The 27890-nt window shown below is 42.5% G+C and overlaps 1 long non-coding RNA gene across 1 annotated transcript in view; it reads left to right on the forward strand.

The window, feature by feature from the left end:
• Nucleotides 1-4912: 4912 nt before the first annotated feature.
• The window catches only part of LOC124688450, a 29632-nt gene continuing 6654 nt past the window's right edge, over nt 4913-27890 (forward strand). Inside the window, exon 1 of the long non-coding RNA XR_006998535.1 lies at nt 4913-5205. This is a non-coding gene — a long non-coding RNA (uncharacterized LOC124688450). The remainder of the gene's footprint in view (nt 5206-27890) is intronic.

A 27890-nucleotide genomic window follows, 5' to 3' on the forward strand; every position in this document is an offset into this window, starting at 1 on the left:
TGGACATATTATTTGTCCAAATGCGATTTATAGATTCAAAGATATTAACTATGCCATATTATATAAATAATGGATATGTTATTGAAATTCCTCACATACAGTACTGTTTTTACCCTACCCAAACACCTCAGAATGATCTCATATTTTATGGGTACGTAGCTTATGAAAAGTTGTAGTAGTGGTTAAAATTTCAGCTCAATCGGAGTTACAGAAAAAAAAATGAAAAATTAGAGCAGATTCAACAATTCCTTAGACCCGATCCGTTTCCACCCCTACTTGTATCCCAGATTATTCAGACCTCCTTAGATCATGGAATCAGGGCCATGAAATTCTTACAGAACATCCGTAAATTATTGACCCAAATTATCATAACTGGCTCACACGAACCCCGTCACATCCATGCAAGAAACCATATGCCCTCAAACCTTATTTGTAATAGTTATGCATATATTATTTGTCCATATTATATGAATAATTCATATATTATTTGATCATAATATTAATAAATGAATAAAAATAAAATTATTCTATATTCAAATTCCTCACATTTTTCTAATAGTTATGCATATATTATTTGTCCACTTGCGGTTTAAAGATTTCAAGATATTAATTATTTGGCATATAATATGAGTAATGCATATATTGTTTGATAATAATATTAATAAATGAAAATAAAATTATTCCATATTCAAATTCCTCAATTTTTCTAATAGTTATGCATATATTATTTGTCCACTTGCGGTTTAAAGATTTAAAGATATTAATTATTTGGCCATATTCTATGAATAATGCATATATTATTTGATAATAATATTAATAAATTAATAAAAATAAAATTATTCCATATTCAAATTGCTCACATTTTTTGAATAGTTATGCATATATTATTTGTTCACTTGCGGTTTAAAGATTTAAATATATTAATTATTTGGCCATATTATATGAATAATGCATATATTATTTGATAATAATATTACTAAGTGAATAAAAATAAAATTATTCCATATTCAAATTCCTCACATTTTTCTAATAGTTATGCATATATTATTTGTCGACATGCGGTTTCAAGATTTAAAGATATTAATTATTTGGCCATATTATATGAATAATGCATATATTATTTGATAATAATATTAATAAATGAATAAAAAAAATCCATATTCAAATTCCTCACATTTTTCTAATAGTTATTCATATATTATTTGTCCGCTTGAAGTTTAAAGATTTAAAGATATTAATTATTTGTCCATATTATATGAATAATGCATATAATATTTGATAATAATATTAATAAATGAACAAAAAATAAAATTATTCCATATTCATATAATAGTTATACATATATTATTTGTCCACTTGCGGTTTAAAGATTTAAAGATATTAATTATTTGGTCATATTATCTAAATAATGTATATACTATTTGATAATAATATTAATAAATGAATAAAAACAAAATTATTCCATATTCAAATTCCTCACACTTTTCTAATAGTTATGCATATATTATTTGTCCACTTGCGGTTTAAAGATTTAACGATATTCAAATTCCTCACATTGGAATGCTATATTATTATTTTATGGTAGTATTTACAACAAGATACAACCACATTCGTGGGAGCACATCAGGAAAGAACCGAGGAGTTAAGCGTGCTGAGGGTGGAGTAGTGTGCGAATGGGTGACCGACCGGTAAGTGACCAAGTCTGAAATTTGAGTATAAATTATGTGTAGTTAGTGTTAACAATGGTCCAAGTGAGAGAGCAACGAGTCAAACGAAAAGAAAAAAAGGAAAAAAAATAAATGAAAAACTAAAAATAAAACTTTTTGTCCCTGTTGTGATTATGAGTCGGGACAAAAGGTCCTCCAGCCCAAACCACTGCATCGCAGCCACGTGGTGGACTTTATGTCCTGGCTGGTAAGCGGACCGGAACAAAAGGTTGGACCTTTTGTCCCGCCTCCATTGTTCCGGGTGGCCAGCTGGGACAAAAGCCTCTAACGGCCGGCGACAATAGTCATGTTTTCCACTAGTGACTGTACGTGTACGGTCGGAGTACTACTCTGTACACCATACACGTACCGGTGTTACATATGTTAACACTCCGTTTATCACATCGTGGGGTCATGTGCAGTTAATTAGATCAACCTACGCACTGCTTCAGAACAAAAAGATCAACGTATGTACTTCCTGTATTCATAAATAGATCTTTTAGATTTATCTAAATCTCTATATATTGACAGTGGTAGTGTATATCTTTATGAATTCTCCACGAAATTTGAGCAGCTCTACATACATGTGGGGTGTGTACGGTGTGATTGACAAGCCAATCTCATGCACGTCGACCTAGAAGGACCGAAGGAGCTCATTGGATATGCTAGAACGCGCTTACATTTTAAAGTGGGTAAAATCTGAGAGTTTCATTAAATGGGGTAATTTAGATGAATTTTCAATAAATGAGATAACTAATGTTACAAATGTAAGTTAGGGGATAAAAGATGGACTTCACTCTTGTCATCGTGGTGAACAGACAGATGTCATGGGATGACTTAAATTAGGGCCGAATGTGCGCTAGATGATTCGGGGGAGGATTTTGGTTATATGGGATGAACTCCGGATGGATTACCGGAAGCTCTCTCGATGAACTTGGCCTTGGCCAGATGTTGAAGAAGAAGAACACAAGAACTAACTCAACTTTGGATCTCTCTATTCCATGATCAAATGAAGTTACAGGCTCTCCGCTCTTACTTAGAACGTACCCACGATAGGGTGTGTTCCCTCTCCTTATATAGGGGAGAGGGTGGCTTACAGGGGAAGAACACCTAGGAAACCCTAATGACATCTTTGACTAGACAAACTACTTCACAAAGCCTCTTTGGCAGCTGATGACACCGGTAGACCTTTAATCAGGCACGGTGACATGCTCCGGTACCTTTTACGTCATCTTCTGCTTTGACCTTAGAGCTTCGATTAAAGCTGAAGTGCTTCGCTCATCCTTGTCCTCTTGCTCTTGAGGGAATCTTTGACCAGCTTGCCGACGCGCTACAGTGTAGCTTGTACCGGTAGTCCGGTACCTTATTAGCCTATTCTGGTATACGCCTCCTGGGTTACCAGTATAGATTCACTTAACCATAAGCTTAACTCTTTTGTCCGGAATAATCTTTAAACCGGTACCTCAACAGCCTAAACTAGCCAAATTCGACATGCCTTTAGCATACCGGGGGTCATCCCCCAACAACTCTTCCTTGACCTTTGCAAACACCTTGAAGCAAATGCTTCATGTTTGTGTCTAGTACAGATCGATCTCGTAAGCACAAGTTCACCAAAGACACCAAGCTCGCAATTGGCCGTCCTAGCTTAAAGAGCAGATTCTCCATTTCTTAATGATCATGATCATCGATCATCACCTGGGCATGGATGTGACAGATTTATTTTTAGGACAGAAAAAACCTAGCGGTTTCGTTTCTTCGTTTCCGAGCGGGACACAACACCTAATCGACGATTTTGATATGCATGGAGATAGGGAGAAGAAATTGCAGGCAAATATATGCTTACTCCAATCCACTATCGGCGGAACTCGCATCCGGCAGTCAGATACGAAAGAGAAACCAACAAATTAGCTCCTCTCTCCGGCCGTATCTTTTCATGATACGAACCAATACCACTCTCCCTTTGACAAACCAAACTGACGTCGAAGTACGGGTTTAATTGGCAGCTCTAGATACGGGTGCATAACTGCTCTCCCTTCCGATTCTTCAACCATTCCATTACTATCCGTGCTTATTAAACAATCGACAGAACGATCTTTTGTTTGGATTGATGTGCGTATGTGCACTCGCGTGAGGTGACCAGTCTCTCGTACTTCCCGTTAATTTGTATTTTTCTGGAAAGGACGAGGATGCTTCCTCCTTCCGTGTTGAATTCGAATCGATACATGCTTTCGCATTTCCCGTAGACAACTTGTGAAGGTACTCCTACTCCTACATCAGATGGTAATCAAGGGAGCAAAATGCATCAGATAAATTAATTTGGTCATTGTATAAGCAGGAGAGTTGAATTTATGGTAATCGAAGATGGTCGTGCATGTTCATGTACCATCACACCACAGACCCTGGAGCTATGTATTTGGTGACGTGGCGGCGTGGGACCCTATGGAAGTGTCACAGCCGTTTCCACCATCTACAATTTTGAAGAAAAACACAAAAAAGTTTATTAATTTCAGTACGGTTCTTCGCCTCCATATTCGTTAACCGGATCGGTGCTGATAATAGGGACACGTGAACGTGACGATGTTGCCGTACTAGACCAGCAGAACAGGTAGCAGGATGGCAGCGTCGCGTGGGAGCTCTTTTATGGTACCCGGTGATGAATAGGAGCCCTCCAATGGCTGGATTCAACCGCTCAGATCGACCAATACTGCTAGAGTTGAACTGCCTGGCTCACCAGCAGTACAGGGGTGCACCGCTCAAAGTTGAGCTACCGGTACCATCAAGAGGGCATTTTTGGTAGATCAGAAATTGTAGCCGGTCGGACTCGAGTACTCGACATACCCGACCATTCTCCTAGTTTCCCCAGCCGAAAAGAAAAATCCCCTCCCAGCTAGGGTTCCGGCCGCCACCGCGCACCCGCCTAGGCAGTCCCCTTCGTCCAACTCGAGCAGTGACACCGGTGATTCGAAATACCGCTCCGCTGGGGCTCTCGTGATTGAAGGGACCTAGGCATAGGCGTTGGAACCGGCGGTAGCTGCCTTGTGCGCCCAGGAAGGTGCGCTTCGCCGCGCGGCCCAGTTGGTCGAGCACCGGGCCAAGGCAGAGGCAGCGGAGCCGGTGGTAGCCGCCGCACGTCGAAGAAGATGCGAGTGGTCGGGCCCACCGAGGGACCTGACGTCGGCGCGACCTGTCGGAGGCATAGTGCCCCTCTGGCCGACGCGGCTGCCCAGGGGTGGCAGCGGCGTTAGAGATGCCGTAGAGATGCCCAGAAATCTCGCCGTTGCCAAGATGTTGCACGCACACTTCAAGCACCTCCTCTTCCTGCCACAACTGGGGTTCAGTGGCCTTAGGTCATCATCCCTGAGAGAGAGCAAATGTTGACTGCTAGCCGAAGCCCCATGGTCGTCAGTCTTGTTGCGCTGCTGGTGCCTCACAGAGTTTCCAATGCCGACAGTGATGCAGCGATGAGGCCGCGTCGCTGAAATCAGAGTATATGACTAAGGTAATGCTTCCGCCCCAATCCTTAGCTCTATGGAGATGAAACGATACCATCATGAATTGTAATCCATTTCTGGATTGCATTGCTCAGTCGATTGCGAGTGCAATGTAGACTAGTATATTGGCCAGTTGATTTGGCTCCCATTTTATGTGCTCTTTTCTAATAATGGCCGACTCTGTATTTGTTCAGAGTTGATTATATATGAACCAAGAACAGCTCCCTGACTAAGATGATTACCATGGGCATACCATATTTATCTGAAAAGATATCTATTGCTTCATAGTAGTTGGACATGCTATCTGTATGTTGTAAAAACAACATTATATAGATGTGCAATTTTTGAGCTTTAAGCCTTTAACAATAAGGCAAGTGAATAACACTCTGGCTAATTGGCGTACTTCAGAACTTATTTTTGATATCTACTTGATGCTCTTCCTGAATTGGAAATCTAATTGTATGAAGATGTGTTGTGGTACCTGTAAGCTTCTTCCTCGCTACTAAAGGTTTCATTAACCAGCATATCGGGTTCTTCATTGTCCTCGGTGACATTCCGTGCTTAAATTATTTACTTCACAATTACATTGCAATGACTGCATCACTAACCATGCTCGAACAATCCTTCTAAACTGAACAACCTGGCCCATTGTTATCACCAGAATTTAGCCAGAGCAGGAGATGGGCCGTGATCGAGATGGGCTTAGAGGACTTGTGTATAAAGTGTCTCTGAAACGGCCTTGTACGAGAGCTTGGGCTAGATTGCCCGTGTATCTGTATATTATGGTAGATTTAGTTTAGAATTAAGAGATAGAGTTTAGCTCGTACACGGTTAGGTTTATTCCCGAATTAGAAAGTCCACGGACTATAAATATGTACCTAGGGTTATTGAGAAAGGAGGACGGCTTGCGATCTAGGCAGTATCGGTTTATTCGTTATGTGGTGTTACTCGTACTGAAGCCTTGTTGATGGCGAGTAACACCCTTATCGTAGATGTTTTGGGGCTTGCATCGATGCTTTTCTGAATATGTTTGCTTGGCTATGCTACCCCTCGATATCTAGCTGCCTTTACATCTATCTTAGGTGTAAGGGCAGCATCTTGCTTGTTCTTTATTTAGTAGATCCGATCTGTTATAGTTGTTCCTTGTTCTCCAAGGATTAGTTTGATATCCGTATGGTTAGGCCTTGCAAACGGGTTGAACGATCCGGTAGTGCGTGAGGCGTGGTTTGCTAGTCCTAGAAGGGATTGTTCCGGGAATTGACTTCATGTTGGTTTTTAGGCCTCTTTTAGGACTAGTTTTCCATCATCTTTCGTATCTGCTAGGCTCAACTACGTGTAGGATGTTCCGATTATGCGGTGAAAACCCTAAACTGTCGTAGATTGATTCAACTTTGTACTGATCAAGCGGGATCCCCATGTCATCGTAAATCCAACGTGAACCATGGGGCAATCGGCTCTTTGAGCCGATTCACAGGGCAACCTGAGAGCCGATCGGGCTCGTATTTAATGTTTACGTGTCTACCATGCGAGAAGCTAATCGAAGCAATCCATCACCTTCCCGACCAGGTATAGGTCAGGTGGCACGCCCTTGCGACCGTCAGGACGTGTGCCGGAGCATTGCGGGCCGTTGCCCGAGGGACCAGGGCCCACCAGCAGTCCTGGGAGCCTCCCGGCTCTTCGTGTTGCTCGTCGCTGCTCGCCGGTGGGTTTTGGCAGGCAACACATTGTGGCACGCCCGGTGGGACACTCTACACCAACTACGTCAACATCTGCAGCTACGATGTCGGACGAACCAGTCAAGTATGACGATCTGCCTGCGGATCACAAGAAGAAATATGATGAGCTTAAGGCTCTCTTCGAAGCCGATCTCATCGGCTCTTTCGAAAGGACCCGTGCACATGGCATTAGGTTCAAAGGATTCACACCCGAAGGCGTGCTCGATGGAGTAGATCTGTCTCTCCCTTCGGAGGAGCGCACCAGGGCTCTGCGCCAAGAAGTTAATTATATGGTGGCTCATTCTCTACACCGCCATTCTGAAAGCCTGGTGAACACTTTGGAGCGTATTGCGGTACGCGTGGTTCAGGAAATCATGAAGCATCAGTACTCCCCGTCAGGGCCTACCCTCGGAACTCATCAGGGAGAGGCACCGTTCCACACCAGACCGCAACTGCCATTCACGCTTGCAGCTCCAGAGCCACAGGGTTCACCTGCATACGTCGTCTACAAGGTTGGAGGTGATCCTGGCGATTACCAATTCCTGTATGAGCCACCTAAAGAGATCCCACATGGATACGTGCGCACATACGTGCCGGACTGCAATAATTGGGCGCGCACGAACCAGATTACAGCAGGAGGGATTTACTGGAGCGAGGAGGGATTCACGGAGCGGATGCCGATAAACGAGCGTGGCTAGCTAAATATGCCACCGGAACGAGTCATGAAAGCTCAACTCCTGCAGCTCATACCATGGAACAAATCAGCACGATCTTGAGAGACCAGTTCGGTATCCTGCCAAAGAGGAGAACAATCGGCTATTCCAAGCCGTATCCCAACGAATATGATCTGATCCCGCTGCCGCCCAAGTATCGACAACCTGAGTTCTCAAAGTTCAGTGGATCAGAAGGGTCTAGCTCAATTGAGCACGTGAGCCGATATTTGGCGCAGTTAGGCATGATTTCAGCATCAGACCTGTTACGTGTGAGGTTTTTTGCGCAATCTCTCACAGAACCAGCTTTTGGGTGGTACACCTCATTGCCACCAGATTCAGTCCGGACATGGAAGCAAGCTGGAAGAGCAGTTTCATGTACAATATCACTCGAAGCTACCGAGGTCGGCATTGCCGATTCGACGCAGGTCCGGCAGAAGCGGGGAGAGACGGTGTCTGATTACATTCAGCGTTTCAGGGCTATCAAAAACCGATGTTATTCGGTTCGTTTAACTGAGAAAGAAGCAGTCGATCTGGCAGTGGTAGGCCTCGCAGCGCCGATCAAAGATCTGGCTTTCCAAGTGGAATACAATTCACTGGCACACATGGTTCAGAAATTAACATTATATGAACAGCGCCACCCAGAATTGTACCAAGACAAGTTCAAGCGCCCGATAGGCCTGGTCGAGGCTGAAGAAGTCGAAGACTTTGCAGAAGACCAGGAGGTAGCTGTGGCTGAATGGACTCGGGGGGCAACTCCCGTGTCCTGCAAATGGGTGAAACAACAAGGGCTTGCAAAAGGGTTTGACTTCGATATAAGCAAAACCGAGCAGATATTCGATTTATTGCTGAAAGAAAAGCAGCTGAAGTTACCCGAAGGCCATAAAATCCCTACGGCGCAAGAAATGAACGGGAGACCGTACTGCAAGTGGCATCACTCGTTCACCCATGCCACCAATGACTGCAAAGAGTTACGTCGGCAGATCCAAATGGCGATAGAACAGGGCCGTCTGATCCTCGGTCAGTTTGCCATGAAAGTAGACACGCACCCCTTTCCTGGTGTTAACATGGTGGAACTCAATCACTCCACGGGGTGCGAGCCAGGTTTCTCATTCGAGGTTAACATGGCAGGGCTTGTAGACCGCCATGGCAAGGATAAAGAAGACATCAGTCACTCCCGTGGCAAGGATAAATAGGAGGCCGATCCACGCGACCGACCCCGATATGATGACAGACGGTACCTCACTGAGGAACAAGTGAGAAACGTGCGGTACCAACGACCGCTCTCCGCGCATCTCCTGAATAAATATGAGCATCAGTACGACCGACGTCGGCGGTACGACATGGATGACGAAAGATATCGTCGGTCTGATGTTGACAGCAGAAAATATCGTCGGTATGATAGAAACGACGAAAGATATGAGCACTGCGCTAAGGAGAAGTCAAGAGAGCAGGAAGACATGGACAGACACTGGGATTGTCCTTTCTTCAAACACTGCTGGGACTCAGGAATGAGCCGATTGCCTACAATCGATAACTGCCCGGAATGTCGACAGCAGAAGAAGGGCGCAAGTGAGGTTTCAGTGTTCAAGCGTCTAGGGCCTCTTCCACCTCAGAACCGACGAGCTGAGTCATCTCGAGAGGAAGACTTCGAAGAGTCAGGAGATGAAGAAGAAGATAGATACCACCGGCCAAGGTGGTGCCCTGATGGACTTAGTCATTCCCAAAAGCGGAGGGTTCAGAGGCTACGCAACTTAGAGGAAGCCGAGGCGCAGTACCTCTACACGTTGAGAAAGGCACAGCCCGATCTGGCCGTAAAAATTCAGCAAACTTTGGAGACAGAGACGCGTCCACAGAAGAAAGAATGGCGCCCCAAACAAGCAAAAGCCGATGCGAAGGCATCGGCTGGCACAGACATGGTGTTCATACTCCCGTCGGAGTTTTGTGCTCCAAGCACTGTAGAAGTGTGATGACCCACAAGTATAGGGGGTGTATCGTAGTATCTTCGATAAGTAAGAATGTCGATCCCAACGAGGAGCAGAAGGTGTTGGCAAGCAGTTTCGATGAAGGATTCACTGTAAATGCTCACAGACAAGTATTCAGGGGGTTTTGATGTAACAAATGAATAAAGTACGAGTAAGTAAAGTGCGAGAGAAATAATTGCAGCGAGTGGCCCAATCCTTTTTAGCACAAAGGACAAGCCGGTTTGTTTACTTATAATGACCAAACGTTCTTGAGGACACACGGGATTTTAGTCTAGTGCTTTCGCTTCATACAGACTGATTAATCTTCATTGTTTTGATAAGTGTTGTGTGGGTGAACCTATGCTAATGTACTGCCCTTCCTAGGACTAATACATACTTGTGATTATACCCCTTGCAAGCATCCGCAAATACAAGAAAGTAATTAAGATAAATCTAACCACAGCCTTAAACTCTGAGATCCTCGCGATCCCTCCTCGCATCGATATACCAACGGGGGCTCGTGGTTTCGTCACTCCGGCAACCCCGCAATTGGCAAACGAGTACAAGATGCATTTCCCTAGGCCCATAAATGGTGAAGTGTCGTGTAGTCGACGTTCACACGACACCACTAGAAGAATAACACCACAACTTAAATATCATAACACTGAATACTACTCAACCATGATTCACTACTAACATTTAGACTTCACCCATGTCCTCAAGAACTAAACGAACTACTCACGAGACATCATATGGAACATGATCGGAGGTGATATGATGATGAATAACAATCTGAACATAAACCTTGGTTCAATGGTTTCACTCAATAGCATCAATAACAAGTAGAAATCAACACCGGGAGAGTTTCCCCTATCAAACAATCAAGATCAAACCCAAATTGTTACAGCGGTGACGAGATGCAGCGGTGGAGATGGCGGTGATAATGATGGAGATGATGACGATGGTGATGGAGATGATGTCCAGCTCGATGACGGTGACGATGGCGTCGATTTCCCCCTCCGGGAGGGAATTTCCCCGGCGGATTCCTGCCCGCCGGAGAGCTCTTTTCTCTTTGGTGTTCTCCGCCCCGCAGAGGCGGCTGTGACTCCTCGCGACTATCCTCTGTGGCTTAGGTTTTCGGGACGAAGACGTACGCGAAGAAAAGGAGGCGAGAGAGGGCTGTGGGCCCCCTCCTCACAGGGCGGCGCGGCCAGGCCTTGGGCCGTGCCGGCCTATGAGGTGGGCCCACCTCGGGTCCCCTCGGCTCCCCCTTCTGGCTCCCTTCGTCTTCTGGAAAAATAGGATTTTTCACATAATTTCCGTCAACTGCTGATCTTCCGAAATATTGCATCCTGACGGTGCTTTTTCCAGCAGAATCCTGGCTCCGGTGCGCGATCTCCAAATAATCATGAAATATGCAAAATAGATGAAATAACATAAGTATCATCTCCAAATATGAAATATATCAATGAATAGCAGCAAATTATGATATAAAATAGTGATGCAAATTGGACGTATCAACTCCCCCCAAGCTTAGACTTCGCTTGTCCCCAAGCGAAACTGAGCTCGATAAACAAGACCACATGTTTATGGAGTGAAGAGTCGATAAATAAAATACGGACAAGAAGCATCATATTAATTCACACAAGGCATTCTAGTGAACAACTTCCTCATATAATTCAACTTGAAATAAGTATAAGGTAATCACAAATAAAGGTGCATAAGGAATCATAATTGGTGATGGCAAACTTTGTTCTTGGTCAGAGAACAAGCTAACGGATTATACTTATCTATTGAGCGAGCGCTCTCATGTTAAAGTTTATATGGCTCATTTTGCATACTCAATCATAATGATCATTGATAACTTCCAAAGCTATATTCATTTAGATAAAACTTGTACTAAACAAGAAAGAGTAAAAGACATGATGAAATAAATCACAATATAATAGTTTGATCGCAACAACTCAAATGCTTGCTTGAGATGGAGGGAAATAGGTTTACTGACTCAACATAAAGTAAAAGATAGGCCCTTCACAGAGGGAAGCATGGATTAAATCATGTGCTAGAGCTTTTCAAGTTTTGAAATCATATAGAGAGCAATAAAGTAAAGTTTTGAGGGGTGTTTGTTGTTGTCAACGACTGGTAGCGGGTACTCTAACCCCCTTGCCATACAAACTCTCAAAGAGCGGCTCCCATAAAGTTTTATTTTTGGTTGACACTCCTTCCAACCTTTGCTTTCACAAACCATGGCTAACCGAATTCTCGGGTGCCTCGCGACAATCTCATACCATGAAGGAGTGTCTTTTTATTTTAGTTTTATTTGGATGACACTCCTCCCCTCCTTTGCTTTCTCAAGCCATGGCTAACCGAATCCTCGGGTGCCGTCCAACAATCACATACCATGGAGGAGTGTCTATTTTGGTTAATTAATTTGGGACTGGGAATCCCATTGCCAGCTCTTTTTGCAAAGTTATTGGATAAGTGGATGAAGCCACTAGTCCATTGGTGAAAGTTGCCCAACAAGATTGAAAGATAAAACACCACATACTTCCTCATGAGCTATAAAACATTGACACAAATAAGGGATGATAAATTTTGAATTGTTTAAAGGTAGCACATGAAGTATTTACTTGGAGTGGCAGGAAATACCATGCAGTAGGTAGATATGGTGGACACAAATGGCATAAGTTTGGGTTCAGGTTTGGACGCACGAGAAGCATTCCCTCTCAGTACAGGTCTTTGGCTAGCAAGGTTAATTAGCAAGCATAAAAGTTGAGGGTAACAAACGAATATACATGTGATAGAAGCAATCATGCATCTTTCTTGCAAGCACAAACAATTTTAACCTCAGAATACTAAGCTAAGAACTAACAAGAAAGATAATAACATATCTACATGTATTTCCTCTTCTCTACTTAAAACTCAAAGTGTTGTTGCTATTGACCAATGCTAAGTTTGCCAAAACCAAATAGATTTACTCAATGCTCCCAAAGTGATACCAATACTTAACAACAAGATCAATCATATAATAGAGATTGCAAACTAAAATAAGATGTGCAATATGTAAATGATAAAACTTCTCATTAGTATTTCATAACGATAACTCACACCAAGGGATACATAGATAACCACTAAAGAGAGATACTTCCATACCGCAACACATCTTATATGATAACTTCCCTACTCATGATATGACACTACTTGATAATATAAAGTAAAAGATAGTGATGATGTGATACCGCGGCACTCCCCCAAGCTTGGAACAAACCAAGGGGATGCCAATACCGATGATGAATTACTCCTTTGGTGGTGATGGTGATAGTCCGTTCCTGCGTTCCTTAAGGATATCCTTCAGCTTCAGCTTCTCAATTTGGCAATTCTGCACTAAGACTCGAAGAGATTCTTTGTTATCTGAAAGTGGCGGTGGCGGCCTTGTGATAGGAATTGAGTAATACTCCAGCATTCTGCGAAGTCGGTTATTCTCCTCAAGAAGTATCTCCACTTCCCTTCTCAGCGCACGGTATTGATCACAAAACTCATCGGTAACCCGTAATGCTTCTTCCACACAAGGGAAAGAGTCGAGGCTAAGAGCAGGCGGTAAAAGTCCCCGCAAGTTATGAGAAAAAGAACGTCCGGTGTTAACCGATCCCACCAATATTGGCTTACTCCCCATAGTTTGCCGCTTCCTTTTTATTGATGACGTCTCCTCCACTTCCTCTTTGAATTCTTCTTTCAGCTCGAAACCTTGAATATCCTCCTCCATAGGCTCCTTGTCTTTGTTGTTGGAGACCATGGTGCTTCTAGATTGAAAATAGATCCTGGCAGAAACAGCTCGAAACAAAACACGTCGAGAAAACGATATACGGACCTCCAGGGGTCCGGGGGATTATATAGCAGTAATTTTTACGTCAGAAGGAAAGTACCAGATCGAACAAGAGTCGGAGAGGGACAACGAGGCGGTGTCCTCATAGGGCGGCGCGGCCAGGCTGGGGCCCGCGCCGGCCTATGGGGGCACGCCCTCGTGCGTCTCCTCCACTCCGTTTCGATCTCGTAATTTTTCATATTTTCCAAAAACAGCAAAAACATTGTTCGGAAAGTGAATCGCGGACTTTTTCTTACCAGAACTGTTACCTATTCAAAGTCGGATTCTGCAGGACTGTCAACTTGACTTTTGATGAAAGCTTCCGGAGTTACCACTTGGATAATATCAACATCTTCATTATAAGAATCTCCAGCGATATAATTCTTGAGTCTTTCTCCATTCACTACCTGTGTGGCATTACCTTGAAGAGAGCTAATTTTAATTGCTCCTGATCGATAAACCTCATCAATGACATATGGTCCTTCCCATTTTGAGAGTAATTTCCCTGCAAAGAATCTGAGACGAGACCGATACAATAGGACTTTATCCCCAACATTAAATTCTCTTTTGATAATTCTTCTATCATGCCATTTCTTAACTTTCTCTTTAAAGAGTTTAGCATTTTCATAAGCTTCACTTCTCCATTCATCTAGAGAACTTAATTGCAACAACCTCTTATCACCGGCTAGTTTAGGATCTTTGTTTAGTTCTCTAACAGCCCAATAAACTTTGTGCTCTAATTCTAAAGGTAAATGACAAGCTTTTCCATAAACCATTTTATAAGGTGACATTCCCATGGGGTTTTTATAAGCAGTTCTATAAGCCCATAGTGCATCCTTCAATTTAATAGCCCGAGTTCTTTCTAGTTTTATTAACGAGTCTTTTGCAAGATAGACTTAATCTCTCTATTTGATAGTTCTACTTGCCCACTAGTTTGAGGATGATAAGCGGAAGCAATTCTATGATTAATACCATACTTAGCAAGAGTTTTTCTAAAACCTCCATGAATAAAATGAGAACCTCCATCAGTCATAATATATCTAGGTACTCCAAATCTAGGAAAAATAATATCTAAAAGCATTTTTTAAGAAGTCTCACCATCAGCACTTTTTGTGGGTATAGCTTCTACCCATTTAGTAACATAATCAACAGCGATAAGTATATGAGTGTTACCTTCTGAAGAAGGGAAAGGACCCATGAAGTCAAATCCCCAACAATCGAATGGTTCAATAACAAGAGTATAATTCATAGGCATTTCATTGCGTCTGGAGATATTACCAACCCTTTGACATTCATCGCAAGATAAAATAAACTTCCTTGCATCTTTGAAGAGAGTTGGCCAATAAAATCCTGATTGTAGAACCTTTTGTGCGGTTCTATCTCCGGCGTGATGTCCTCCATAAGCACTACCATGACATTTACTCAATATCTCCTGTTGTTCATATTCAGGAACACATCTTCGCGAATACCATCTACTCCTTCTTTATATAGGTGTGGGTCATCCCAAAAATAATGCCTGAAGTCATAAAAGAATTTCCTCCTTTGCTGAGCTGAAAAGGTTGGAGGCAAGTACTTGGAAACAATAAAGTTAGCATAATCAGCATACCAAGGACTGTCTCGCGAACTCACCTTTATTACAGCCAATTCTTCATTTGGAAAACTATCATTAACAGGACCAGGATCATAAGCAATATTTTCCAATCTAGACAAATTATCAGCAACAGGATTATCAGCACCTTTCCTATCTACAATATGTAAATCAAATTCTTGCAACAGAAGTACCCATCTAATAAGCCTCGGCTTAGCATCTTTCTTTGTCATAAGGTATCTAATTGCAGCATGATCAGTATGAATCGTGACTTTTGAATCGACAATATAGGATCTAAACTTGTCACAAGCAAAAACTACAGCTAACAATTCTTTTTCAGTTGTAGCATAATTTCTTTGAGCAGCATCAAGAGTCTTGCTAGCATAATGAATAACATTTAATTTTTTATCTACTCGCTGTCCAAGAACAGACGCCTACAAGCAAAATCACTAGCATCACACATAATTTTAAAAGGCAAATTCCAATCGGGAGGTTCAACTACGGGAGCGAGTTGTTAAGGCTTTCTTTAGAGTTTCAAAAGCTTCCTTACAATCATCATCAAAAACAAAAGGTACATCTTTTTGAAGAAGATTAGTAAGAGGCTTTGAAATCTTGGAGAAATCTTTAATAAATCTCCTATAAAACCCAACATGACCAAGAACACTACGAATACCTTTAACATCCCTCGGATAGGGCATCTTCTCAATTGCTTCAACTTTAGCTCTATCAACTTCAATACCTCTCTCGGAAATTTTATGTCCCAATACAATTCCTTCATTAACCATAAAGTGGCATTTCTCCCAATTAAGAACAAGGTTAGTTTCTTCACATCTCTCGCAAAACTTTATCGAGGTTTCGCAAGCAATTATCAAAAGAATTTCCATAGACAGAAAAATCATCCATGAATACCTCTACAATACTCTCGCAAAAACCATGAAAAATAGCAGACATGCATCTTTGAAAAGTAGCAGGAGCATTACATAAACCAAAAGGCATACGTCTATAAGCATAAGTTCCATAGGGACAAGTGAAAGTGGTTTTCTCTTATTCTTTAGTTTTAACAGCAATTTGTGAAAACCCAGAATAACCATCAAGAAAGCAAAAAATGAGTATTTTTAGACAACCTTTCTAGCATTTGATCAATAAATGGTAAAGGGTAATGATCTTTCTTAGTAACTTTATTAGCTTTTCGAAAATCAATGCACATTCTATACCCTACAACTACTCTTTGAGGGATGAGCTCATCATTATCATTAGGTACAACAGTCATTCCTCCTTTCTTAGGAACACAATGCACAGGACTAACCCATCTACTATCGGCAATAGGATATATAATACCAGACTTCAAGAAGTTTTAATACCTCATTCCTTACCACCTCCTTCATCTTCGGAATTAGACGACGTTGATGTTCAACAACAGGTTTTGCATCATCTTCCATATTGATAGCATGTTGGCAAATAGAGGGAGAAATCCCCTTCAAATCATCAAGAGTGTAGCCAATAGCTCCTCGGTGTTTCTTCAATATTTCCAGTAACCTTTCTTCCTCAATATCTGAAAGCTTAGAACTAATAATAACAGGATATATTTTCTTATCATCAATATGAGCATACTTAAGATTATCAGGCAATGGTTTTAAATCGAAAACAGGATCCTCCTTTGGTGGTGGTGTTGTACCTAGATCTTCTACCGGCAAGTCATGTTTAAGAATAGGTTGACGAAGGAAAATTTCATCAAGCTCATTTCTTTCTTCCCTAAAGACTTCACTCTCACTATTCTCCAAATGTTGCTGCAAAGGATTATTAGGAGCAAGAGCAATAGACGCACACTGTTCAACTCTAAAATCATTATTAGGCAAATCAGCTTTATAAGGGGTTTTGGCAAATTTAGAGAAATTAAACTCATAAGATTCACCAGCAAATTTAGTCAAAATTTTCTCTTTCTTGCAATCTATAATAGCTCCACAAGTATTTAGAAAAGGTCTACCAAAAATGATAGGACAATATTTACTAGCAGCAGAACCAAGTACCAAAAAGTCAGCAGGATATTTAATCTTACCACATAGAACTTCCACATCTCGAACAATACCAATTGGAGAGATAGTTTCTCTATTAGCTAGCCGAATAACCACATCAATATCTTCAAGTTCACAAGAACCAATTTCGTGCATAATCTCCGTGTAAAGCTCATAAGGGATAGCACTAATACTTGCACCAATGTCACATAAACCATAATAACAATGATCACCAATTCTAACAGAGAGCATAGGAACACTAGCTTTCCTAGACTTATTAGGATGTGAAACAATATTAGAAGCATCTTCACAGAAAATAATATGACCATCCTCCACATTTTCAGTCACAAGATCTTTAATTATTGCAACAGCAGGTTCAACTTTTATTTGTTCTTCAGGTTCTATAGGTTTCTTTTCACTTTTATGAACCGCACTATTTATAACGAGTACTCCTTCATTTTAGCAGGGAAAGGAGTTTTTTCAATATAAGCTTCAGGAATAACATGATCAACAGTTTCAATTACAACACATTTGTTTATAGATGAATCTATTTTATCTTTATATGGTTCATGATACTTATCAAAATTCTTCTTAGGCAATTCATAATGAGAGGCAAAAGCTTTATAAAGATTTGCAACGACTTGAGAATCAAGACCATAAGTAGCACTAATATTACGAAATTTATCAGTATCCATAAAAACCTCAATGCATTTATAATCAAAGTTTATACTCGACTCTCTATCTTTGTCGTTCTCCCATCCTTCAGTATTCTCCCGGATCCGATCAAGAAGGTCCCTTTTAAACTCTTCTTTGTTGCGTGTAAATGATCCGGAACAAGAAGTATCCAAGCAAGGTCTTGTCTTGAAAAGAAAGTCTTGCATAGAAATTATCAATAATAACATTACCAGGAAGCTCATGAATGGGGCATTTGAGCATTAAAGACTTCAATCTCCCCCATGCTTGGGCAATGCTTTCTCCATCATGAGGCCAGAAATTATATATGCGGTTCCGATCTTTGTGAATTTCACTTGGAGGATAGAATTTGGAATAAAATAAAGGCACAATGTCCTCCCAATCAATAGAATCCCTATTCTTCAGCAATTTATACCAGATGCGCTGCTTACCGGACAGACGATATAGAGAATAGTTTCTTTCTAACTTCATCCATAGCAATACTCGCACATTTGAATAACCCGCATAATTCATGTAAAAACAAGAAATGATCACCAGGATGGACAGTTCCATCCCCTTCATAGCGGTTATCCATAACACGTTCAATAATTTTCATAGGTATTTTATATGGTATTACTTCCTCACCTGGCGCCTCATCCACTACCGTTGCAGTAGTAGTAGATTTCCCAAATAGAAATTGAAGAGAAGATCTCTCCATAATGACTTATAGCAGACGAGCGAAATAAAATCAGCACAACAATAAAGGTTTTCCTTACCAATTCCACTTACCAATAGCGCTTCACTCCCCGGCAACGGCGCCAGAAAATAGTCTTGATGACCCACGAGTATAGGGGGTGTATCGTAGTATCTTCGATAAGTAAGAATGTCGATCCCAACGAGGAGCAGAAGGTGTTGGCAAGCAGTTTCGATGATGGATTCACTGTAAATGCTCACAGACAAGTATTCAGGGGGTTTTGATGTAACAGATGAATAAAGTACGAGTAAGTAAAGTGCGAGAGAAATAATTGCATCGAGTGGCCCAATCCTTTTTAGCACAAAGGACAAGCCGGTTTGTTTACTTATAATGACCAAACGTTCTTGAGGACACACGGGATTTTAGTCTAGTGCTTTCGCTTCATACAGCTGATTAATCTTCATTGTTTTGATAAGTGTTGTGTGGGTGAACCTATGCTAATGTACTGCCCTTCCTAGGACTAATACATACTTGTGATTATACCCCTTGCAAGCATCCGCAAATACAAGAAAGTAATTAAGATAAGTCTAACCACAGCCTTAAACTCTGAGATCCTGCGATCCCTCCTGCATCGATATACCAACGGGGGCTCGGGTTTCGTCACTCCGGCAACCCCGCAATTGGCAAACGAGTACAAGATGCATTCCCCTAGGCCCATAAATGGTGAAGTGTCGTGTAGTCGACGTTCACACGACACCACTAGAAGAATAACACCACAACTTAAATATCATAACACCGAATACTACTCAACCATGATTCACTACTAACATTTAGACTTCACCCATGTCCTCAAGAACTAAACGAACTACTCACGAGACATCATATGGAACATGATCAGAGGTGATATGATGATGAATAACAATCTGAACATAAACCTTGGTTCAATGGTTTCACTCAATAGCATCAATAACAAGTAGAAATCAACACCGAGAGAGTTTCCCCTATCAAACAATCAAGATCAAAACCCAAATTGTTACAGCGGTGACGAGATGCAGCGGTGGAGATGGCGGTGATAATGATGGAGATGATGACGATGGTGATGGAGATGATGTCCAGCTCGATGACGGTGACGATGGCGTCGATTTCCCCCTCCGGGAGGGAATTTCCCCGCGGATTCCTGCCCGCCGGAGAGCTCTTTTCTCTCGGTGTTCTCCGCCCCGCGAGGCGGGCCGTGACTCCTCGCGACTATCCTCTGTGGCTTAGGTTTTCGGGACGAAGACGTACGCGAAGAAAAGGAGGCGAGAGAGGGCTGTGGGCCCCGTCCTCACAGGGCGGCACGGCCAGGCCTTGGGCCGCGCCGGCCTATGAGATGGGCCCACCTCGGGTCCCCTCGGCTCCCCCTTCTGGCTCCCTTCGTCTTCTGGAAAAATAGGATTTTTCATATAATTTCCGTCAACTGCTGATCTTCCGAAATATTGTATCCTGACGGTGCTTTTTCCAGCAGAATCCTGGCTCCGGTGCGCGATCTCCAAATAATCATGAAATATGCAAAATAGATGAAATAACATAAGTATCATCTCCAAATATGAAATATATCAATGAATAGCAGCAAATTATGATATAAAATAGTGATGCAAATTGGACGTATCAAAGTGCCAGTAGCACAGTTTGACTGCGGTCCACGGTCGGTTATCTTTGAAAAGCCACGAGAGAGGAGCTACAGGCACTTGAAGGCCCTGTACCTAAGAGGTTATATCAATGGGCAGCCTGTCAACAAGATGTTAGTTGACACGGGAGCGGCAGTCAATATAATGCCGTACTCCATGCTACGACGTTTGGGACGCTCTAACGCAGATCTGATCAAGACCAACATCACACTAAGCGATTTCAACGGCCAGGCATCAGAAGCGCAAGGCGTTCTGAACGTAGATCTAACCGTGGGCCGAAAAACCATCCCTACGTCATTCTTCATCGTCGACAGCAAAAGCACTTACGCTGTCCTGCTAGGGAGGGATTGGATTCACGCTAACTGCTGCATTCCATCTACAATGCACCAATGCTCGATACGATGGGATGGAGATGAAGTGGAGGTCGTTCATGCAGATGACTCGATCGAGATCTCACTAGGCCGGCATGAATATTTGGGATGCGAGACGACCAAGAGCCGATCTCTGGAATCAGTTTGGACGGCTGTGAGCGCATCGAAGCTTCAAAAAACGGGGTGAGGCTGGTCTTATCCACCGGCCTGACGGAGTAGCAAAACCAAAATTAAAGGACGTACGTGGCAAGGCCGATCCCTGCGATCGGCCCCAAAAAAAATAAAAGCAAACGATCTCGCACAAATGGCGCCAAGCTACAAGGACGTGACAGATGTAACCGATTTTCAAGTACAGTTACTGGAGCCAGATGACTGGAGAGCCGATATCTTCAATTACTTGAAAGATTCGGCTCGGGTGGCACTTAAACGGATAAGGTACGAGGCTACGAAGTATGTGCCCAGTGGCTGTCAATGGCTAGCATCTCAAGAAATATTTCCCAAGTATGTGAGATGATGGACATTGAAATATGGAGGCCGATGCATGAAATCGATGGCCAGTAAAAAATAATTTTTTTTAAGCACAGCCGATGCACGGACATCGACTTTAGACTAAAAAGCCGATGCACAGCCATCGACTCTAGAGGTACAAACTGTTATGATCAGAGGTACAAACTGTTATAAGCAGAGGTACAAGCTCAATTGAGCAGTTATCAGGGTACATAGAGAAGCTCTACTGAAGGAATGCCTCAAGAGCATGGAGGGCGTTAGCACGAACACGATCCACCTCGGCGATCTCGGCCTCGTCATCTTCGTCCTTGCCTGTCACCAGCTGCTTGTTCAGGGCACGTATTTCGGCCAGTTCAGTCTTCAGTTCAGCTTTGAGGCCTTCTGCTTCCTCTTGGGAGTGGACAATAAGGGCTTCCTTATCTTGGATGAGCTGTTTGGTTGCCCGGACCCTCTCTTCAAGGTCCTCCAACTCCTTTCGCAAGGTCTCAAGTTCAGCAGTGCTGACAGAGGTGTCAGTTTTGGCGTCCAAAGCTGCCTTCTTCTCATTAAGCCGCTGACATTTGTCTGCAATATCGGCTTTCAACGGAAGCTGGGCGTGGCGTAGGCCGATTCTCTGACGAGCCAATTTCACCCTTGACCTGTAGGCGGACAGAGTCACAACCGGCCGAGTTTCACCTGCAACGTCACCGGAAGATGAGGCTGGATGTCTTCAAGAATGCTCTTCACTTCTTCGGGGTCTTCAACCAATGTCTCAATTGAGGAGGAGAGCAGGGCCTTGAGATGCTGGAGTTGACCATGTGTAGCGCTGGGTCCTGACTCTTCACTTGCTTTAGACGTAGTCTGGTTCGATGGATTCGGGGTCGAACGTTAGCAAGCTTGAGAGGTCATAACTCGACAAACAACAAGAACAACGTCGGTATACAGCGAAAGAGAAAGGTAGAGCTAAGGAAAGGGAGTGTACCTCTCCTAAGACCAGAGGAACAGCCGATGAAGAGGTGATCGGCTCTTGTGTTTCTGCTGTGGGCTTGGCCAAGTTGGCAACCTTGTCAGGTACACTTTTAGGAGTTGCTAGGTCCAGGGTGGCGGATGGCATCAGTACTTCCTCGACTTCCCCACTAGAGGTGTCATCAGTCTGCAAAGGAAGTGGTTAGCCGATGAGAACAGCAATAGGTTAGCATGAAATATGAGCCAAGGAGAGTATGGAGGGTAATTACATTCGAAATCTCCTGGTTCAATGAAGAGGTTTGCGGTTCCTTGCGAGCTCTCTTGATGCATCGGCTCTTTGTGCGTAATCCGCCCTGCCCTGCTTTGATTGGAGCTTGGGAAGCAGCAGGTTCAGGAGCTGACCTTTTCTTGGAAGCCGACGGTGGCAAGTCTGGCTGGCTCGCGTGGTGGTTTTCCCGCAGTTGCCCGAGCTCGAGTCCCTTCGACTGGACTGTGTCTCCTCGCTGGAGTTTTCTTCAGTAGAGGTCTGTAAAAGAAATACAAGCATGTTGCAGAAGCCTAGAAGGATAGATGAAACCAGCCAAGGCATGGATCAGTGATGCGTGTAATTGACACGTCCGTTGGGAACCCCAAGAGGAAGGTGTGATGCGCACAGCGGCAAGTTTCCCTCAGTTAGAAACCAAGGTTTAATCGAACCAGTAGGAGTCAAGAAGCACGTTGAAGGTTGATGGCGGCGGGATGTAGTGCGGCGCAACACCGAGATTCCGGCGCCAACGTGGAACCCGCACAACACAACCAAAGTACTTTGCCCCAACGAAACGAGTGAGGTTGTCAATCTCACCGGCTTGCTCGTAACAAAGGGTTAACCGTATTGTGTGGAAGATGATTGTTTGCAGAGAAAACGAGTAAAACAAGTATTGCGACAGATTTGTATTTCGAGTATAAAAGAATGGACCGGGGTCCACGAGTTCACTAGAGGTGTCTCTCCCATAAGATAAAAGCATGTTGGGTGAACAAATTACAGTCGGGCAATTGACAAATAGAGAGGGCATAACAATGCACATACATGGCATGATAAGTATAGTGAGATTTAATTGGGCATTACGACAAAGTACATAGACCGCCATCCAACCGCATCTATGCCTAAAAAGTCCACCTTCGGGTTATCGTCCGAACCCCTTCCAGTATTAAGTTGCAAAGCAACGGACAATTGCATTAAGTATGGTGCGTAATGTAATCAACAACTACATCCTCGGACATAGCGCCAATGTTTTATCCCTAGTGGCAACAGACACAACACAACCTTAAAACTTTTCGTCATCGTCCCGGTGTCAATGCGGGCATGAACCCACTATCGAGCATAAATACTCCCTCTTGGAGTTAAAAGCAAAAACTTGGCCAGAGCCTCTACTAGTAACGGAGAGCATGCAAGATCATAAACAACACATATGTAATAACTTGATAATTAACATAACATGGTATTCTCTATCCATCGGATCCCGACAAACACAACATAGAGTATTACGGATAGATGATCTTGATCATGTTAGGCAGCTCACAAGATCCAACAATGAAGCACAATGAGGAGAAGACAACCATCTAGCTACTGCTATGGACCCATAGTCCAGGGGTGAACTACTCACTCATCACTCCGGAGGCGACCATGGCGGTGTAGAGTCCTCCGGGAGATGAATCCCCTCTCCGGCGGGGTGCCGGAGGAGATCTCCGAATCCCCCGAGATGGGATCGGCGGCGGCGGCGTCTCCGGAAGGTTTTCCGTATCGTGGTTTTTCGCCTCGGGGGTTTCGCGACGGAGGCTTTAAGTAGGCGGAAGGGCGAGTCGGGGGGCGACGAGGGGCCCACACCACAGGGCGGCGCGGGCCCCCTTGGCCGCGCCGCCTTGTGGTTTGGCCACCTCGTGGCCCCACTTCGTATGCTCTGCGGTCTTCTGGAAGGTTCGTGGCGAAATAGGCCCCTGGGTCTTCGTTTCGTCCAATTCCGAGAATATTTCGTTACTAGGATTTCTGAAACCAAAAACAGCAGAAAACAAAGAATCGGCACTTCGGCATCTTGTTAATAGGTTAGTTCCGAGAAAATGCACGAATATGACATAAAGTGTGCATAAAACATGTAGGTATCATCAATAATATGGCATAGAACATAAGAAATTATCGATACGTCGGAGACGTATCAGCATCCCCAAGCTTAGTTACGCTCGTCCCGAGCGGGTAAAACGATAACAAAGATAATTTCTGAAGTGACATGCCATCATAACCTTGATCATACTATTTGTAAACATATGTAGTGAATGCAGCGATCAAAACAATGGTAATGACATGAGTAAACAAGTGAATCATAAAGCAAAGACTTTTCATGAATAGTACTTCAAGACAAGCATCAATAAGTCTTGCATAAGAGTTAACTCATAAAGCAATAAATCAAAGTAAAGGTATTGAAGCAACACAAAGGAAGATTAAGTTTCAGCGGTTGCTTTCAACTTGTAACATGTATATCTCATGGATAATAGTCAACATAGAGTAATATAACAAGTACAATATGCAAGTATGTAGGAATCAATGCACAGTTCACACAAGTGTTTGCTTCTTGAGGTGGAGAGAGATAGGTGAACTGACTCAACATAAAAGTAAAGAGAATGGTCCTTCAAAGAGGAAAGCATCGATTGCTATATTTGTGCTAGAGCTTTTATTTTGAAAACATGAAACAATTTTGTCAACGGTAGTAATAAAGCATATGAGTTATGTAAATTATATCTTACAAGTTGCAAGTCTCATGCATAGTATACTAATAGTGCCCGCACCTTGTCCTAATTAGCTTGGACTACCGGATCATCGCAATACACATGTTTTAACCAAGTGTCACAATGGGGTACCTCCATGCCGCCTGTACAAAGGTCTAAGGAGAAAGCTCGCATTTTGGATTTCTCGCTTTTGATTATTCTCAACTTAGACATCCATACCGGGACAACATGGACAACAGATAATGGACTCCTCTTTAATGCATAAGCATGTAGCAACAATTAGTGTTCTCATATGAGATTGAGAATATATGTCCAAAACTGAAACTTCCACCATGAATCATGGCTTTAGTTAGCGGCCCAATGTTCTTCTCTAACAATATGCATGCTCCAACCATTAAGGTGGTAGATCTCTCTTACTTCAGACAAGACGGACATGCATAGCAACTCACATGATATTCAACAAAGAATAGTTGATGGCGTCCCCGAAACATGGTTATCGCACAACAAGCAACTTAATAAGAGATAAAGTGCATAAGTACATATTCAATACCACAATAGTTTTTAAGCTATTTGTCCCATGAGCTATATATTGCAAAGGTGAATGATGGAATTTTAAAGGTAGCACTCAAGCAATTTACTTTGGAATGGCGGATAAATACCATGTAGTAGGTAGGTATGGTGGACACAAATGGCATAGTGGTTGGCTCAAGTATTTGGGATGCATGAGAAGTATTCCCTCTCGATACAAGGTTTAGGCTAGCAAGGTTGTTTGAAACAAACACAAGGATGAACGGTACAGCAAAACTCACATAAAAGACATATGGTAAACATTATAAGACTCCATACCGTCTTCCTTGTTGTTCAAAACTCAATACTAGATGTTATCTAGACTCTAGAGAAACCAAATATGCAAACCAAATTAGCAAGCTCTAAGTATTTCTTCATTAATGGGTGCAAAGTATATGATGCAAGAGCTTAAACATGAGCACAACAATTGCCAAGTATCAAATTATCCAAGACATTTTAGAATTACTACATGTAGCATTTTCCAATTCCAATCATATAACAATTTAACGAAGATGAAACTTCGCCATGAATACTATGAGTAGAGCCTAAGGACATACTTGTCCATATGCTACAGCGGAGCGTGTCTCTCTCCCATAAAGTGAATGCTAGGATCCATTTTATTCAAACAAAACAAAAACAAAAACAAACCGACGCTCCAAGCAAAGTGCATAAGATGTGACGGAATAAAAATATAGTTTCGGGGGAGGAACTCGATAATGTTGTCGATGAAGAAGGGGATGCCTTGGGCATCCCCAAGCTTAGACGCTTGAGTCTTCTTAGAATATGCAGGGGTGAACCACCGGGGCATCCCCAAGCTTAGAGCTTTCACTCTCCTTGATCATATTGCATCATACTCCTCTCTTGATCCTTGAAAACTTCCTCCACACCAAACTCGAAACAACTCATTAGAGGGTTAGTGCATAATAAAAATTAACATGTTCAGAGGTGACACAATCATTCTTAACACTTCTGGACATTGCATAAAGCTACTGGACATTAATGGATCAAAGAAATTCATCCAACATAGCAAAAGAGGCAATGCAAAATAAAAGGCAGAATCTGTCAAAACAGAATAGTCCGTAAAGATGGATTTTATTAGGCCACCATACTTGCTCAAATGAAAATGCTCAAATTGAATGAAAGTTGCGTACATATCTGAGGATCATGCACGTAAATTGGCTTAATTTTCTGAGCTACCTACAGGGAGGTAGACCCAGATTCGTGACAGACAAAGAAATGCTGGAACTGCGCAGTAATCCAAATCTAGTACTTACTTTTCTATCAAAGACTTTACTTGGCACAACAAAACATAAAACTAAGATAAGGAGAGGTTGCTACAGTAGTAAACAACTTCCAAGACACAAATATAAAACAAAAATACTGGAGTAAAAACATGGGTTGTCTCCCATAAGCGCTTTTCTTTAACGCCTTTCGGCTAGGCGCGTAAAGTGTAACTCAAGTGTTATCAAAGGGTGGTGCATTGATATCATAAGCTCCCCCATTTGCAGTGGTACTAGGGGCTTTGTCAATTTTAGGCCTATAATAATATTTCTTTGGTTTAGGCACTTTAGAGGCATACATAAACTTTTGCTCCTTTCCCACATAAGCTTTCTCTCTAAGTCAGTAAAGATGAAAAGGTTGAACCCAAAGTTCCCATAGCTTTTTCAAGTTCGCCAATCCTATTAATTTGATTATCATGGTCAACACAAGTTCCTAGGACACTAATTCTTTCATCAATTCCTCCTAAGGATTTATCAAGTTTATCAGTTTTAACAAGTAACATCTCCAACTTAGTTTCAACACTAAAAATTTTCTCTATGGTTTCCAATTTTTTCATAACATCCTCAAGGGTGGTTTCAATTTTAATTTCATTAACAGGTGGTGTCCCAAATAAACTCTCAATAATACAACTAGCCTCTAAAGCGGGAGCACCTAGGAAGTTACCCCCCGCGAGACAATCAAGAACATATCTATTCCAGCTAGAGATACCAACATAAAAATTCCCGAGTAGGATAGTGGTGGAGTGTTTCTTAGTGCACCTATTATGGGCATCACTAATTCTATACCAAGCATCTTTTAAACATTCTCCTCCTTGTTGCTTAAATGAACGAACTTCAACTTCAGGATTACTCATTTTAGCGAGTAGTAAATAAAGCAAACTAGATAAAGTAAATGCAAGTATACTAATTTTTTTGTGTTTTTGATATAGAGTGCAAGACAAGTAAATAAAGTAAAGCTAGCAACTAATTTTTTTGTGTTTTAATATAATGCAGCAAACAAAGTAGTAAATAAAATAAAGCAAGACAAAAACAAAGTAAAGAGATTGGGAAGTGGAGACTCCCCTTGCAGCGTGTCTTGATCTCCCGGCAACGGCGCCGGAAATTTGCTTGATGCGTGTAATTGACACGTCCGTTGGGAACCCCAAGAGGAAGGTGTGATGCGCACAGCGGCAAGTTTCCCTCAGTTAGAAACCAAGGTTTAATCGAACCAAGTAGGAGTCAAGAAGCACGTTGAAGGTTGATGGCGGCGGGATGTAGTGCGGCGCAACACCGGAGATTCCGGCGCTAACGTGGAACCCGCACAACACAACCAAAGTACTTTGCCCCAACGAAACGAGTGAGGTTGTCAATCTCACCGGCTTGCTGTAACAAAGGGTTAACCG

The sequence above is a fragment of the Lolium rigidum genome, chromosome 2 (genome assembly GCF_022539505.1).
Source record: "Lolium rigidum isolate FL_2022 chromosome 2, APGP_CSIRO_Lrig_0.1, whole genome shotgun sequence".
Taxonomy (NCBI): domain Eukaryota; kingdom Viridiplantae; phylum Streptophyta; class Magnoliopsida; order Poales; family Poaceae; genus Lolium; species Lolium rigidum.